At 40.7% G+C, this 18,697-nt stretch overlaps 1 protein-coding gene and 1 pseudogene across 2 annotated transcripts in view; one reads left to right on the top strand and one right to left on the bottom strand.

Moving 5' to 3' along the window:
* The window catches only part of MOSPD1 (motile sperm domain containing 1), a 32,373-nt gene extending 21,818 nt beyond the window's left edge, over positions 1-10,555 (bottom strand). For both annotated transcript variants that reach the window (XM_028133207.2, XM_008156940.3), the window contains exon 1: positions 10,443-10,555. The gene's annotated coding sequence lies outside the window, so the exon portion shown is untranslated. The remainder of the gene's footprint in view (positions 1-10,442) is intronic.
* Positions 10,556-11,962: 1,407 nt separating this feature from the next.
* On the top strand, positions 11,963-12,061 carry LOC114228194 (U6 spliceosomal RNA; annotated as a pseudogene).
* Positions 12,062-18,697: the final 6,636 nt, after the last annotated feature.

Genomic DNA, 18,697 nt, shown 5'->3' with positions numbered 1-18,697 from the left:
AATGTACCACAGCTTTTTTATCCACTTATCTACTAACGGGCACTAGAGCTATTTCTAGGTCTTAGCTATTGTAAATTGCACTGCTATGAAAATAGGAGTGCATACATTCTTTCTGATTGGTGTTTTGGATTTCTAAGTATATACTCCTAGATATGAGATCACTGGATAAATGTCAGTCCCATAATTTTTTCAAGAAACTCCATACTGTTTTCCATAGTGGCTGCACCAGTCTGCATACCCACCAGTAGTGTACTAGGGTTCCCTTTTCTCCACAATTTACCATCACTTGTCATTTGTTGATTTGTTGATGGTAGCCATTCTGACAGGTGTGAAGTGATACCACATTGTTGTTTTAATTTGCTTCTCACTGATGATTACTGACATAATTACTTTCTTTGTAAGCTTGACTATTAGGAATAGAACATCCAAATTTGTATAAAATTCAACATCTCATTCTAAAACTGTTAGGATGAAAATTTAGCTTATGATAAAAGGTGGAATCTCTGATTTGCAGAAGATAGTTGAATTTGTACCTTACTCCTTATAAAATTTTAAGATTATGGCAAATTCCAAATGGATCAAAGCTTTAAATGTAAAGAAATAAAACCATAGCCCAGTTGGTATGGCTCAGTGGTTGAGCATCAACCTATGAACCAGGAAGTCAGGGCACATGCCCAGTTGTGGGCTCAATCCCCAGTGGAAGGCATGCAGCAGTCATTCGATTATTCTCTCATCATTGATGTTTCTATCTCTCTCTCTTCCTCTCCCTTCCTCTAAAATCAATGAAGACATATTTTTTAAAAGAGAAAGAAAACCATAAAACACTAGAAATCTTGGGAAATATTTTTCTTTTTTATAAATTAGGCTTTCTAACAACCAGAAACCAAAAAAAAAATATTTGGTAAATTCAACTATATTAAAACTTTTAAAATTCTGCATGGCAAAATACTTATTAAGCAAAGCCAAAAGAACATTTTCAATTCATAGCATAGGCAATGTCTAATTTTCCTAGAACTAGAATCTAATCAAATCTAGATTCTAGTTCTAGGAATTTATCTGGTATAAATATTCGTCCTGTGTGAAATAGTGTATGTGAAAGATATTTTGTTTTTGTTTTTTCTTCATCACTAAGGATTAAATAATATATATAAAGAACCTACAAATCATTACCAAAAGACAACTCAATATAAAAATGAGCAAACTCTATAATAATTTATAGAAAATGATATACAGATTGTTCCTAAACTTACAAAAGGTTGTATAACCTCACCCACAAGAGAAATACCAACTAAAGCTATACTGATAAAAGTTTTTACCTATCTGATTGGCAAAAATCAACAAGTTTGATAGCACATGGTGGGGGCAATCAGGTATGTTCTTAACATTGCTGGCATGGATATAAATTGGCACATCCACTATACCTGCCAAAATTAAATGCACATACCCTCAAATCTAGATTCTAGTTCTAGGAATTTATCTGGTATAAATATTCGTCCTGTGTGAAATAGTGTATGTGAAAGATATTTTGTTTTTGTTTTTTCTTCATCACTAAGGATTAAATAAAGTTTATGTGAAACACTCAGTAAGAGCTAGCAAAAGATTGGAAACATCCCAACTATCCATTAATAGTAGATTCATTAAATAACACATGATATAGCCATGTGTTGGGATACCAGATATCTGTCAAGAAGAGGAAGCTCTTTGTATAATATGCATTTGGACTGATCTTCAAGTGTAGCATTAAGTGAGAAAGCAAGGTGCAATGCAGAGTGTAGAGCATGCTGCCATTTGTGTGGAAAGGGGAGATAAAAGAATATGCAAACCTATTTTCTTGGAAATGGGTAAAATATCAATGGTAGGATAGCCAGGGTTGCCCCTGGAGAGGCAAACTGAGTGGCCAGGAACAAAGGTGGGAGTGTTTTCTCCAGATGCCCTTTTGCATTTTTAAAATTCTGAACACTGTGAATACCTATTCAAATGTTTGTTGTTGTTGTTAATCCTCACCCGAGGATCTTTTTCCATGATTTTTAGAGAGAGTGGAAGGGAGGCTAAGTGACAGAGAGAAATATCGATGTGAGAGACATATTGATTGGTTGCCTCCTGCTCCTACCCCAACCAGGGTGGTGATCAAGCCTGCAACTGAGGTACATGCCCTTGACCAGAATTGAACCCAGAACCCTTTAGTCCACAGGCTAACACACTATCCATGGAGCCAAACAGGCTAGGGCTCAAATTTTTTTTTTTAAGTTCGAGTTACACAACAACTCTCCTAGGGCCTAATTTGAAAAAGGTGCCAATTTTGAAACACAAGAAGGAATTTTGAAACACAAGGAGGAATTTAGAAACAATTTGTGAAAAACCCCTTTTAATTGTATTTCCAATTTATGATCCTTTAATAACACTGAAAAACCTTAAAACTGTGTGTAAAATAGAATTATTTCAATTATTTAAAATAATTTTGTGTACCACAAACTCTTACAATGAGAAAAAACAAAGGTTTATTTAAGATAACTTGCAAACCTGGAAAAAAATGTAAAACTTTTTGTTATAAAGGATATAAGATGGATTATAGAGCTAACCATGAAATAACCTTAAGGAGAAGTTAATCGTCACAGGCCAGAGTAGAAATTTTACTAGCTTTATATATATTTTGGCTTAGTAGAAATTTTTGTTTTAATTTTTAAGCTTTCTCTTTACCACTTGAATATGTACACATTTCCCCACAAATCATGAATAGGTTGTCTATCCCCTGGTCACTATAAGTATTTTTTGAGCAGTTTATTATTTCTTTTCAGATTCCTAATTCCATTTCTCACATATCTTGGCAAAGATATGTTACCTCCTAAAGTCCAACCAGTGGAAATTAGGGAAGAATTAGCACCAGGTCACCAGGGCAAATTCAGAGACTCTGCCAGCAAACCTAATGAAACTAACACCTGCCTTTAATTGATGGTTTTCTGGAGATTAATACTTTTTTCACTCCAGTCCATATTGCAAAACAATAAGGTACAAAAATTCTGGGGAGTGATAATATTCTGAGCCAATAAAACCTTAATGAAAATCCTATGTAATAAAAGCCTAATATGCTAAGTGTCCAACTGTTTGTTTGACTGTTTGCTATGACGCACACTGACCACCAGGGGGCAGATGCTCTGACCTGTAGGTTAGCTTGCTGCTGGGGTCCAGCAGCTTTGGAACTGGGCGAGACAGGCCGGACATGCCCTGGAGCCCTCCTGTGGTCCCTTCCCAGCCCCAATCGTGCACCAGTGGAATCTCTCGGCCTGGCCTACGCCTTCTTGCAATCTGGGACTCCTCGGGGGATGTCAGAGAGCTGGCTTTGGCCCGATCCCCACAGGCTAGGCCGAGGGGCCCCACCAGTGCACAAATCCATGCACCAGGCCTCTAGTTTATTTTTAAGGTTGTTTTCATAAAAGCATGCACAAAATCAAAGAATGTTAGCTCCTGAGCCTTCTCATTTTCCTGCTGAGGATAGCAGGCCCAGGGTAAGTAAAGGACTTACCAGTGTATTGGTGGAAGGAGTCTGGTCACCACTCACACTTCCCTATACAGTCATCATCTCCTTTGTGTCTCAATTCAAAAGTCCTGCCTCCCTAATGCTAACATCCACACATGCCCTCATCTCTAAAAATGTCCCTTATTTTCCAGAGAGTTCTCAAAGGATGATCCAAAATTCAGCTCTTGATATATATGTTTCCTTTTCAGTTTTATAAAGAAAATATCAAGAGACAATTCCACTTACTAAGATGTGCACACTTTCTTTTCCTGCCTACTAGTATAAAATAGCTATGGCTATCAGTAAATGTTCATTAGGTCATTAATAACCAAGGTTTATCTTATTTGTTCTCTCTGGACACCATTATTTTCCTCATTCTTCAAAGCCTTATTCAAATCCCCTCTCTCTGAAGCCTTCTTCTACCACCCTGATCTACATGGATCTCACTGATTTTATTATGTTTTTAAAAATATGTCTTTATTGATTTCAGAGAGAAAGGGAGGAGAGAAATAAACATCAATGATGAGAATCACTGATTGGCTGCCTCCTGCATGCAACCCAATGGGGGTCAAGCCCACAACCCAGACATATGTCCTGATCAGGAATCGAACCGTGACCTCTTGGTTCATAAGTCAACGTTCAACTGCTGAGCCATGCCAGCCAGGCTATTATGTACTTACCATATAGATTGGCTATTTTGACTTTTGTTTTGTGTGGATTAATTTTGACTCCCCAGACTTCAGGCATAGTGCCATATTGTTTTCCTGTGGGGTTTTATTTTCATCCTTCATATACCCAAGCTCAGTGTTAGGCTCTTAGCAGATACTGAGCTTATCAGTTAACCTACAGGTGTCTACTAATATTTGTCTCCTTCATCAAGTAACACTTCTTCCTTGTAAGTGAACACACTTCATCCGAAGACAGGCAAAGGATCCCAATTAGAGGAACAGTAAATCTATAGTGGCTACTTGCCATAGGTTGGGGTAAAAGGAGAACAGACGGCCAGCCGTCTCTACCCATTCCTTCCCTCTCTTCTATCTCCCTCCCCTCCCATCAGCTCCTCTGGCTCTTCAGTGCCCAACTGGGCCAACAGTGTTTAGAAATACCAGGCTCAAAAAAAAAATAAAAGAAAAGAAAGAAATACGAGACTCCAACATACCCCCATACCCTCGACCTTACATGGAAACTATGAAGCTGGGAGCTGGTGCTATAGGAAAACTACCTTGCCCTTCCGTGCCAACCCTCCCCCCCCCCACCTCCCGCCGCCTCCACCCTCTTGCACTAAAGGTACAGAAATGCAATTCTGAATGAAATTTGAAAGAAAACCCTATGTATGTACACCACCTTGTGATCAGTTTGCAAACTACTCCCACACCCCCCAATAAAGGCCTAAATACACTGAAATCATCACACACACTTTCTACCATCATTCCAGGGAGACCAGTACCCCCCAAATTTTATTATTTTCTGTTCCCCTCACTTTGGCTTGACCAGAAAAAGATGAGACTGAGATAAACAGGGGAGTTTCGATATCTTTTACCACCATATATTCAAAACTGTTAAGACCACAGAAATCATATTGTCAGTTGTCCCTCCTTTTTTGAGAAGAGGAGGCCGTGATAAAAATCAAGTGAAAAAAGTGAAACTTGGGTATTTTTATAATAAAGTGGTTCAAAGCTTGAAACAGACAGGGATGTTTCAAAGTACAGACTTGCACAGAAACTACTGACCCATTTCCTTGGCTTCAGAACACCAGCTACTTACTATCTGTCCCTGGCTCTTGTGTTTACTCTGATTAGGGTTCCTAGCTCCACCTCCAGGCCTGCTCTTTTTTATCTGGGCACAGGGGCTATCTTCTTCCCCCATGTTTGGTGCAGTCCTTGCCAATGCCAAGTAAGTAAGAAACAGTTAACAGCAACAAGTTCTTTTGCTTTACTCTCAATGGCAGTAAAACCTCTATTTCCTTCCCATTTCATAAATTCAGTTATCTTCCTCTTTGAGTTTCACTATCATCTATTGGGATTTTCCTAAAGTTAACTCTTATACAAGTGATGTTATAATATTCTCTTTATATTTTTTTAATAGTTCAATGCTCAATATTAAATACTTTTGCTTTTATAAATTTGCTAGGTTTTTTGTATAATCTGATACCTTACTAATGGATTGCCTGCTATAAATGATATGTAGTGATAAGTTATTACATACTAAAGATGTAAAGTTGAGCCCTAGCCGGTTTGGCTCAGTGCATAGAGCCTCAGCCTGTCGACCAAAGGGTCCTGGGTTTGATTCTGGTCAAGGGCATGTACCTCAGTTGCAGGCTCCTCCCAGCCCAGGTCCTGGTTGTGGGCTCCTGCAAGAGGCAAACAATCGATGTTTCTCTCACATTGATATTTCTCTCTGTCTTTCCCTCTCCCTTCCACTCTCTCTAAAAATCAATGGAGCCTTAGCCGGTTTTGCTCAGTGGATATAGCATCGGCCTGTGGACCAAAGGATCCCAGGTTCAATTCCGATCAAGGGCACATGCCCAGATTGTGGGCTCAGTCCCCAGTAGGGGGCATGCAGGAGGCACCCGATCAATGAGATTCTTTCTCATCATTTATTTTTCTATACCCCTCTCCCTCTCCCTTCCTCTCTGTAATCAATAAAAGTATATTTTAAGAAAAATCAATGGAAAAATATCCTCAGGTGAGGATTAACAACAAAAAAGTAACAAAACAAACAAACAAAAAAAGATGTAAAGTTGAGTAGTGCATGCTGTAAGCATTTAAAAAATAAGGATGTCCTCCAGTAATGTCTTTTTTGAGATATTTCTTTTAAGCTAGTTATTTCCAACATTTGTTTTACAATATCTCAATGTCTTCATTTCAAGATGTGCAATTCTCAAAGCAAAATCCATACTAATTCATTATATGAAGTATGTATGTTGCTACATATAGTACTCTCAGAAGTTTTAGAATCACAAATTCATTCAACAAACATTGACAGAGCACTTATATACCAAGCACTGTGCTATGGAATGTGGGGAAACGATGGAAACATGCTCTCACCCTTCAAAACTCGGTTAGCAGGAAAAACAGATACACATAGTAGTTAGAATATGATGTAGTAAGTGTTAAAATGCTGGTAGATATAAAATGCTCTGGTAGCATAAAGAAAGTAACAGTCTTCCTTAAACAGGAGTTTTCAGAGGTAGTGGAGAGGGATAAATTCCAGGAAGAATATGTATAAATACATGAAAGGGACTCTTAAAATTAGCTTTGGCATTGCCTATGGTTAAAAAGTAGTATGAAAGAGATAAGCCAGGAAAGGTAAGCTGGAGGTGGATGGAGATAAATCATGTAAGCCAAGTTTGAGGGCTTTACACTTGATTCTGCATGCCAGTGTTTCTCAACATGTGGTGCTGGCAGCAGCAGTTTCACCTGGTAACTTGTTAGAAATGCTGGTTCTTGGGTACCACCCTAGATCTACTGAGCGTGGCTCAGTGGTTGAGCATTGACCTATGAACCAGGAGGTCACAGTTCGATTACCAGTCGGCTGAGTATGCCCGGGTTGTGGACTCAATCCCCAGTAGGGGGGCGTGCAGGAGGCAGCCAATCAATGATTCTTTCTCATCATTGATCTTTCTATCTCTCTCTTCCTCTCATTTCTTCTCTGAAATCAATAAAAATATATTTTAAAAAATTTTAAAAAAAGAAATGCTGGGGTTGGGGCCCTCCAGATGATTCTGATGCATACTACACTTAGAACCACTGCTTCAGGCAATGAGAAACCTCCATAGGATTTTAAGCAGGGAACTAGCTGGATAAGATCTTAAGCAGGAAGCTGGTTGCCACTGACAAGTTAAGCACAGCACCTGACTCTAGAGTAGTCATAGTGAGAAGAAAAAAGCTGTTGAATCACTGTGGCATGGAGAGATGATGAGGGCCTAGATTAAGTAGGAATGCAGAGGAACATATTTTAGAGATGCTTTGCAGGTGGCCCAAGAGACTAGGAGAGATCCATACAAAGGTGTTACTGAAATGGCTTTTATATAAAAACATGTTGTACTCTTGTTGAATGTATTTACCACTAGATGTTATAAGAATGATTCAGAATAAAGGAAGGTCAAGAGCAACATCTATGTGTTCCCATAGTGTCAAGAACAAAGGGTGCCCTGGCTTGCACATGTGTCTCTTGGTCTGCTTGGCAGTTCTACTTCTCACTGTAAGTTAGTAAACTGGCATTCATATATTAACAAAGAAATCTTTTAAGTTTGATTAGTGTGAGTCAATTCCTGAAATTGATGGGTAATTTCTGGATGTGCTGAAAAAATTAAATTTCAAACCCTGCAAAGTTAAAAAAAATGTTCTGGTGATCTAACCAAGATACTACCAAGGTGAGGCCCTGCTAGAACCACCTTCTTTTTATTCTAGATTCATCACTGATCACATAGCCCACTTATTTCAGGAAAAAGTTGTAATGAGTGAAAGAATCAGACTTTGTACTATGCTATGAAGGTCAAGAAAGTCAAGTGGAACTGTTATTTCTGATTTTGGAAATAGGATTTAGGTGAGCCAATCTTCAATTTCCTGATGGAGAGGAGAATGAGAAAGAGAGGTACAGGTCAACCTATTCAGTAATTTCTATTTCTATTAGGACTCTGGATACCTCTTGTTACTTATTGTTCTTTTAGTTGATATCAATATCTTGGCTTATTTGACAATTTTATTTTGGCCAAGAATAATTCCCAATAAAAAAACTGCACTATTTTATGGAATTGGAGAACTATAAAAGACCCTGGAGATTAAAACAAAATTTTCATATTACAGATGAGGAAATGGAAGCCCTCAAAGAGCAAATCACTTAATCTGTTTATTGTAGGGCAAGATTCTCCAGAATGCTATAGGGTAGCAAAATCAGATTAAGAGCAATACTGATAATCTCCTTTAAATTTTAGATAAGATTTTAAATTCCTCTATTTTTGCCCAGCCGACATGGCTCAGTGGTTGAGCATCAATCTATGAACCATGAGGTCATGGGTTCGATTTCCGGTCAGGGCACATGCCCAGGTTGCAGGCTTGATCCTCCAGTAGCGGGTGTGCAGGAGGCAGCCAATCAATGACTCTCTCATCATTGATGTTTCTATCACTCTCTCCCTCTCACTTCCTCTCTAAAATCAATAAAAATATATTTTAAATTAAAATTAAAAAATGAACCCCCCTATTTTCCATCTAAACTTTTTAAAAACAGAAAAAGAATAGCAAATTACTTACTTTATTTGTCTAGTAGAGAATGAGGAAGCTTTTCTTGGAGTTTATTGTTTCATATTTTCAAGAATTAGAGTTAAATGTAACAAGTTCCATTAAAAGTATTTGGGGAGCAAATGTGCATAAACAAGTTAAGGGAAGAAACATGAATTATTTTACTAGTATAAGCTATTTGTTCTATTTCCTATATTTGGCTATATTCAGTATACTGAATATTGTGCATTATATTTAATTATGTATTACATGTAACGGGAATCTACATAACTACCTCATTGGCAAAATTCCACATTTTCAAATATACTGATATTTGAGTAAACCTCTTACTTTGAGAGTTCTAGAAGTGCTTCAGAAACTCCCATCCTGTTTGGGTATGTAGACGTTAACAACTTTAAAGGCACGTTTGGTCCCATTTTCCAAACTTCCAACTGCTTTATATCAAATATGCCATGATCTAAAAATTGGTGTCCATTCCTTATACAATATCCTGAATATCGCATCTTATAGTCAGAGAGATTTCCCAGCACTTAGAAAACTTGGACACGATTTTCAGCATCAAGAATATATTAAACCCTATGTGTGCCCTGCCTGAAAAAGTAGACCTTTTCCTGTCTGGAATTCATATTAAGAATGCAATGCATTCCTAGAGAACAGGAATGCTTTTTAGGCAAGACCCAAAAGATCCAATTTTTCAGGTTTGCGTCGATCTCATTTCCTTTCAGAAGTAAAAAATCGGGGACTGTTTTCATCTAATACTTGCCCTCTCGCTCTCCTATATGAGAGGTCATTGAGTCTACCCCGGGGTGCAGAAATGCTACTACAGTCTGTAGAGGACAGATGTCAGTTACTTTACCCAGAAAGGGAAACCTAAGAGCACTGATTAAGGGCGGGAGGGCAGGGGAGAGAGTATCAAAGGTCTGTCCTAGGACTTCAGCTCCACCTGATTGGCCTGGCCCAGCCTTTCCAGCCCCCATCCCCACACTGGCCGGCTCCAAGTGAAACAGGTCATGTGAGCCTGTTTACAGCCGAGCAGCTGGTGCAACAATCAGGATCCGTGCAGAGGTCCTGGAAGGGGGAAGCATAGGCCACATAGCCCCTACACCCCACCCCCACCATTCCAAGAAGGCGTTCGTTCTCCCTCCCAGCCTCTCTACCCCACTTTCATCTTCCTCCAGCCACCCCAGGACGCCTCACTCCAAACCCGCCGATTTCCTTCCAGTTGCTCAACGAGTGGGCCAGTAGGGCTGGAGGAAAGGCAAGGACGGTGTCACCCAAACAGGGAGTCAACTTCCCTCCCCCAGCTCTCCTCAAAACATCCGTCAAAGAGTTCTCCCCAGAGTCGCATCCCCGGGGGTAACCGAACTCTGTTTGGCAAGCACAGCAAGGTTCCCGAGCCTGCTGCCTCCGCCCGCCCGTGCACGAGAAACACACACAGGAGCCCGCCAGACCAGAGGATGGGATCCGCATACTGCAGGGCAATTGAGAGAGAGCAGAAAGAACCTCATCAGATTCCTTCTCTCCACCTCCCACCCGCATCCTGGAGCCACCGAGCCCTGCTGTCAGTCACTGAGCCAGGCTCTGGATTTGGAAACTGCTCGTTCTTTCCATTGGGTCTCTCGGCAAGGTAACTTCCACGTTTTCCCGAAGTCGGAGGAGTGTGTGACGGGACGGTGGGGGACTCTCACCTCGGCAAACCCGGCTCCAAGGAAAGAAGCTGCGACTGCTCCTTCGGTCCTTTGTCAGCGTCTCTAGGCTGCACTGCCTGCTGGGATACCGGAGGACTCAAATGCCACCTCTCTCCGCCCTCTAGGACGAGATCTGCTGTTATGGGGTGGGTGGGAAAAGGAAGAAGAGGTGGAGCCGGGGGCGGGACCTGAGCTGAGGGAGGGGCTTCCTTACTGCCACCTGGCCTTTTGGGTTTCTTCCTTCTCAGTGCTCCAAACTTTTTCCTTCTGTCTCTGACCAGTCTCTCCCTCCTCCCCTCCCTCCCTTCCTCTCCTTCCCTTTCCCTCTTTTCCCCTCCCCTCTTCTCCCCTCCCCTCTCTATGCTCCTTGAGGAGACTAGAGACTTAACAGAAGTGCCATCTGCCTTTGCACTTGTTATGCAGCAACCTTTGACTTTCACATTCTTACTCCCCTACAGGCATTCACAGATCCAGTGAGTACCAAAGGCTAGTTGATTCTACCTCTGAGACATGTCCTATTGACCAAATTTCTCCACTCCATCTTCAGTGCTGTCTGTTTAGGCCCCATGACCTTTTTCTCAGTTAGCCTCTTGTTTGGACGCTCTCTTCCTATCCTTGCTTTTGTCTACACCATCTCCCAGACAGCAATCAGAGGGATTTATCTAAGATGTATAGGTGACTTAAAACTTCCCGATGTCTCAGCAGTACCTACACCCCTTTGCATGGGATATAAGGCCCTCTGTAATCCTTCTCTGATGCACCCAATACTCTAACCCAATCAACTGACCATCCATGAAAGACAGCAGGGCCTGGGAAAATCCAACCAGTGTTGGCTACCTCAAATCATCTCCCTTAAAAGGTGGCCATACAGTCAGTAATAACCACAGGCCCCTTGAAGTATCATTAAAAATAGAATTATCAAGCCCTAGCTGGTTTTTCTCAGTAGATAGAGCATTGGCCTGTGGACTGAAGGGTCCTGGGTTTGATTCTGATCAAGGGCACATGCCTGGTTGCAGGCTCAATCCCAAGTAGGGGGTATTCAGGAAGCAGCCGATCAATGATTCTCTCTCATCATTGATCTTCTATCTCTCTCTCCCTCTCCCTTCCTCTCTGAAATCAATAAAAATATTTTTTAAAAATACTATGACTGTCCTATAAAACAAATAGAATTATCAAAATTAAATTTTAATTTCTGAAAGGAAGAGCAAGGTACAGCTGCCACAGGTCCCCTCCCCATAAGCATAAGGCCCAAAGAATTCTCCCCAGTTGCCCACGTAAGCAATGGGCTGCCAGGAGATATTCCTTGGGCTCAAGCTTCTGATGCCTTTTCTCACAGATTCTCTCCACTTAATAATGTCCTTCTCTGTCTATGCAATTCTACCTATCTTTCAAGGGCCAGGGGAAACACCATGTCCTCAAATAAACTTCCAGGATCTCCCCTGAGAACTATTTCTTTAATTGTTAAATTTAAATATAGTTGGTGTACAATATTATATTAGTTATATTAATTTCAGGTGCACATGCTCACTTCAGCAGCACATATACTAAAATTGGAACAATACAGAGATTAACATGTCCCCTGCACAAATTCGTGAAGCTTTCCATTAAAAAATTTTTTTCAGATATACAATATAGTGATTCAACATTTTTATATCTTGCAATGTGATCACCCCTGTAATTCTAGTAATCATCAGTCACAGTGCAAACCTATCACAGTATTATTAATTATATTAGAGGCCCAGTGCACCCTCTCCAATCTGGAACCTAAACTGGCAGTCTGACATTCCTCTCACAATCCGGGACTGCTGGCTCCTAACCGCTTGCCTATCTGCCCGCCTGATTGCCCCTGACTGCTTCTGCCTGCCAGCCTGATTGCCCCCTAACCGGTCCCCTGCCAACCTGATTGATGCCTAACTGCTCCCCTGCCGACCCAATTGCCCCCACTGCCCTCCCCTGCAGGCCATCTTGTGGTGGCCATGTTGTGATGGCCATCTTGTGGCAGCCATCTTGTGGCAGCTATATTGTGGCAGCCATCTTGTGACAATGTGGGGGCGGCCATCTTGTGATGACGTGAGGGTGTCGCGTGAAGGCGTGATGCCACCTAGGCTTTTATTATATAGGATTACCCTTCACCTTTTTCACCCATTCTCCCAAGCCCTCCCATCTGGCAACCATCCCTTTGGTCTCTGTTTCTATGAGTATTTTTGTTCATTTATTTTGTGTGTTTTTTTAAAGATTCCACATATAAGTGAAACTATATGGTATTTGTCTTTCTCTGTTGTACTTATTTCACTTCTTAGCAGCATAATACCCTCTAGGTTCATCCATGTTGTTGCAAATGGCAATAATTCATTCTTTTTACAGCTGCATACTATTCAATTCTCTATCCATTCATTTATCAATGGACACCTAGGTTGCTTCCATAAGTTGGCTTTTAAAGATAATGCTGCAATAAACACAGGGGTGCATATATGTTCTCAAATTAGTGTTTTTGTTTTCTTCAGATAAGTACCCAGAAGTGGAATTGCTGGGTACTATGGTAGATCTACTAGTATTCTTAGTTTTTTGAGGACTCCACATACTGTTTTCCACAGTGGCTGCACCAATTTGCAGTCCCACCAATAGTGCACAAGGATTCCCTTTTCTCCATATCATAGGCAACTCTTGTTGTTTGTTGATTTTTTGTTGTTGTTTGTTTATCTATTAATGATAGCCATTCTGACATGTGTGAGGTGGACATATCTTATGGTGCTTTTGATTTGCATTTCCCTGATGATTAGTGATGTTGAGCATATTTTCACATCTGTTGGCCATCTATATGTCTTTGTGGAGAAATGGCTCTTCATGTCCTCTGCCAATTTTTGGATTGTATTGTTTATTTATTTTTTGTTACTGAATTGCATGTGTTCCTTATATATTTTGGAAATAGACTTATTGGATATATCATTTGAGAAAATATTCTCCCATTAAGTAGTTTGTGGTATCATGAAACTGGTCTGGACAGACACATGCAAGAAATGAAACTGGATCACTATTCTTACACCATATACAAAAATAAACTCAAAATAGATTAAAGACTTTAATGTAAAGCCTGAATCCATAAAACGCATAGAGGAAAAACAAACATAGGTAGTAAACCATTTGACATCAGTCTGAGTAATATCTTTTTTTTATATGTCCCCTTGAGGAAGAGAAGCAAAAGCAAAAATAAACAAATGGGACTTCCAAGACTCCTGCTCCATCACCATAGAATGTTGCTTATTCTGCTTTGCAATGCTTCCTGACTTACATCATCACTAGCCACACATATGTCTTCCTTTCCCTCCTACCTAGACAATGAATTCCTCAGCTGCCAGCACCAATGCCTGATCCAGAAAAGACATCAATACAACTGGATGAAATGAAATCCTTCAACTCCACAGCATCTGAGGCCCTAAGTAGGCCCATAAAGCCTCTTAGTCATGCCACATATAACAACCACCCTCCCTTCACTAGGTCATCTCCATCTTGACCCAGCCACATGTCATTTTGCAAACACAAACTGGTTAGGCAGCAGAGCATTGCAAAAGGACCAAAGCTTGTACTTCCCTTGCAGGTCAGACAGGTTTTTGGTACAGTATGTAGTTGTAGAAAATGTAACTGGTACAGTTCACATGAGAATGCAGTGTAGAAAAATTTTCTGATACCATAAGAAATAACTAAGTTTCCAAACCCAGATGTATCTCCTACTTTTGGGAGGTTTTGGACTCCTACTTGCCCAGGCAACCTTTAGGCTCCATATTCCTCAGACCTTGTATTCTGTGTTATAAGGTATTCTTTTACAAAGTAGGCATGTTGCTTTGTTTTGTTCTTGCATCATTTAATGTGTATTTATTTTCTCTCCAATAATACTATAAGCTACACCCTGGCATTGTTTCCTCATCCCTAAAATGGGTACAAGACTCCTTGACCTACCCTTTTAACAGTTTACTAGGCTGTTAAAAGATTCTAATGTGGTAATATTTATAGCATATGTGATAAAGTAAGTATAGGATGCTCTTCAAATATAAGGTCTATTTTATTATTACAATTTTAAAAGCCTATATACACTGTACTATTTAGATACGTGTGTTTGAGACTTCACATTTGGGATCAAAGCCTTTATTGTGAATTCCTGGGCATAATGCTTTTAATCATGGTTTCCCAAATTTGCCAGAAGATAAGAATCACTAGGAGCCCTTGTTAAAACATATTCCCAGAATCTACCCTAGACCTACTGAATAAAAATTTCCAGGTAAGATTCAGCTCCAACAATTCTAAAGTGTAGATTTATACCACCAATTCTAAAGTGTTCATACCACCAATTCTCTGACATCAGCTGGGTGTCCTACGATTCAACTAAATTTTTAAATTTTAAATGACAGTTTACATTCAATATTAATTTTATGTCTGTAGTAAAGTGTTCCCCCTGATATTTTCAGTACCCACCCGACACCATACATAGTTATTACAATACTAGAGGCCCAGTGCATGATTGAATCATGCACGTGTAGGGTCCCCTACACGTTTTCGCTTTTTGTGGTGGAGCTGGGTGCCTGTCCGCTGGTGCCGGAGCAGACAGGCACCCAGCTCCCCCACTTTTGATGGTCCGCAGCCGCTGAGGGGGGCTACCCTGCTGTTGAGAGGCGCAGGGGGCGGGACTCCCGCCCCCTGCACCTCTCAACGGCCTCTGAGGGGGGCTGCCACGGACACCTGGCTACCCTGCCATTGAGAGGCGCAGCTGGGTGTCCGCGGCAGGCCCCCTCAGCGGCCGCGGATCTGGCCGTTGAGAGGCACAGGGGGCAGGAGTCCCGCCCCCTGCACCTCTCAACAGCAGGGTAGCCCCCTCAGTGACAGCGGATCCGTGCCTCTCAATGGCCGGATAGGCCACCCCGAATCCCGCCCCCCAGCCTCCCGCCACCCAATCGTGGGCGTATCGGAGTGATGGTAATTTACATGTTACTCTATTATTAGATAGGATTATTGACTATATTCCCTATACTGTATTTTACATTCCTGTGACTATTTCATAAGTACCAATTTTTACTTCTTAATCCTTCACATTTTTCATCAAGCCCCCCAACCATCCTCTCCTCTGACAACCATCAATCTGTTCTCTGCATCTACTAGTTTGTTTCTGTTTTGTTTGTTTCTTTATTTTGCTGTTTAAATTTCACATTTAAGTGAAAACATATGGTACTTGTCTTCCTCTGGCTTACTTCCCTGAGCATAACATCCTTTAGGTCCATCCATGTCTGTTGCAAATAGTAAGGTTTCATTCTTTTTTATGTTTTTTATATTCCATTGTATATATGTACCACAAATTTACCCACTCATCTATTGCTGGGAACTTGGGTTGCTTCCATAGTTTGGCTACTGTAACTAACCCTGCATTGAACACAGCACTACGTATATGCTATCAAATTAGTGTTTGGGGTTTCTTCAGATATATATCCAGAAGTGGGATCACTGGGTCCAATTCACCCAGAGGTAAAGGCCTCAGTCCCACAAGACTGCCCTCCAGATGACAATTGCAAGTCCAGGTTGTTACCTGTACTGTACTTCTGAATTATTGGCTATAAATCAGAGATTCTCACAACCTCCTCCTTGGGTTTGATTAATTTGCTTGAGCAGCTCACAGGATTCAGGACACCAGTTTACTCACTAAATTACCAGTTTATTATGAAGGATATTAAAGTATATGAATCAACAGCCAGAAGAAGAGACACATAGGTGAGGTCCCAAACAAAGAAGCTTTTGTCCCCATGAATTTTGAGGTCCAGCATGGCAATACATGGAAGAATTCTGGTTCACCAAACTGGAAGCTCTTTAAACCTTGTTGTTGTTTTGTTTATTTTAATATATATTTATTGATTTCAGAGAGGAAGGGAGAAGGAGAGAGAGATAGAAACATCAGTGATGAGAGAGAATCATTGATCAGCTGCTTTCTGCACACCCCCTACTGGGGATTGAGCCCACAACCCAGGCATGTGCCCTTGATGGGAATCGAACCCAGGACCTTTCAGTCCGAAGCACCAACACTCTATCCACTGAGCCAAACCAGCTAGGGCTAAACCTTGATTTTGAGCTTTTATGAATGCTTCATTACATAGACATAATTGATTAAATAATTGACTACTGGTGATTGATTACCTCTAATCCCTTACCCCTCCCCAGAGATCAGGGGTGGGGTGGGACTAAAAGTTCCAACCTTCAAATTACGTGGTTGGTTCAAGCAGGGGATTGGCAACCAGCTACCCAATCCTTAGGTGGGATACAAAAGTCACCTCATTAACATAAACTCAGGTGTGGTTGAAAAAGGGGTTATGAATATCCAGACACCTTTATTTGCTCTCATCACTTAGGAAGTTCCAAGGGTTTTAGGAGCTCTGTGCCAGAAACAGGGGAAAGATCAAATATATACTTATTATAAATCACAATATCACACCAGAAGAAAAAAAAGATCAATCGTATAATTAAGAATGACACCAGGTGGTCAAGATATCCCTGCCGAGAGGAGCCAAGATGGCTGCGGAGTTGAACAGCTGATCTGTTGCCTCGCATGGCAGTATCGGAAATACAACTAAAAGATGGACTACAATGAGTCTATGGCAAGCCTGGCCACAAATTTCCATTCAAGGTCTTGGAAATAGACTTTTTCTTGCCCTGAATTCCCCACTAAAACTTATTGAATGAACCACAGAAAAATTGTTCTGTACTTTCCTCCCATACCTCACTACACATATTATATCCAAAAATTACTAAATTAACAGTCAAAACCATTTTTAATTGTCTGCTAGATGTCAGTACTACGTATGAGTTATTTTGTTTTATTCTTTAAATAATGGGATCATTTTCCATGTTCCAGGGGCTTGAGGTGGCCTCAATGACACCAAGAGAAGCATATGACTTAGTGACCTTGTGAGCAGAGCTAAGAATGGTTTTTACCTTCTGTTGTGGCAACTAGGGCAACTGTACTCTTTGCACCTGTCAGGTTACAACACTGTTACACAAGGCTCTCTAGTCAATATGCTACAGAAAATTGACTAAGATAAGGAGATGGTCTTATGCACAGTATTAAGGGGAAAAAATCAAAAGTCAGGAATTCCTTTAGAATACAGAGGACAACTATGGAAAAAAGCATGTGAGGTAATATGGTTTACTAGAAGAAGCATGGAGTCATGAGCTAAGGAAACTGGGATAAGTTTCTTAACTTCTCTTAGCTTAGATTCTTCATCTGTAAAACCTTCCCTCAGATAATGGTCTGTATATAATGCATGTTCGTAAAGACATTGGAATATAGAAGGCAATCAGTACATGTTAGTTATTATTACAAATAATCTGAGACCTGATGAAGGAAGAAATAAAGGCCATGAGCCACTGAGACTAGGCAACTTTGTTGTAACAATTCAAGGGGTGTCCACACTATCTAATGATGGTGTAGCCCAGATATTGGCTTGAGTCACCCCAAACTCCAGGTTATATCTCAGTACTCTCCAGAGGGTTTTCATGCTTTTACAGACTCATACTTCAGTGTCTCCATGCTCTCAGACACATATGCATGCTATTTTGGTTCTGTCCTGCATTAAACTCAGATGAGTTTTGCCATTTCTCACAAGAAATCCAGACATACAGGATTTTCTAAAATTGGTAACTTCACTAAAAATTTTAAGGTCCCACATTGTGCTCTGGGTAACATTCTGCTATCTTGCTGTCTTCAGCCTTTCACTCCGTCCCTTTCCAAAGCTTGTACTCCCTGTGACTCAACCCTTCATGATTAACTCTTTAGTTTCTCTCATAAATGGCAGAAAAATCTAGAATTTTGTATCTAGTAATCCAGTAGGTTCTCAATAAAATATACTGATATGTAAAGCTTAAAACTACATTGAGACAACCTGTTGAGGGAACATGCCAAAGGGTGGCACTAAAATTTCATTAAGCATTCAAGATGTACTCGGCACACTCACCTACCGATCTACTGACTTCATAGGCACATTTGGAAGGCAGACTTGAAAACAATGTTTTTAAGGTAAGCATGTGCATGCCATAGCACATCTGGGAATGTTTCATCACAGATGATTTCACTGATTGGAATGAGGAAGCCAAAGCAAGGAGATTCTGCAATGACACATTCTCTCTCTCTCTCTCTCTCTCTCTCTCTCTCTCTCTCTCTCAAAGAGAATGTGTCATTGCAGCATATATATATGAGTGAGTGAGTGTGTGTGTGTGTGTGTGTG

The sequence above is a fragment of the Eptesicus fuscus genome, chromosome 1 (assembly GCF_027574615.1).
Source record: "Eptesicus fuscus isolate TK198812 chromosome 1, DD_ASM_mEF_20220401, whole genome shotgun sequence".
NCBI classification, from domain to species: Eukaryota; Metazoa; Chordata; class Mammalia; order Chiroptera; family Vespertilionidae; genus Eptesicus; species Eptesicus fuscus.
This window is presented reverse-complemented; position numbering and strand designations above follow the sequence as displayed.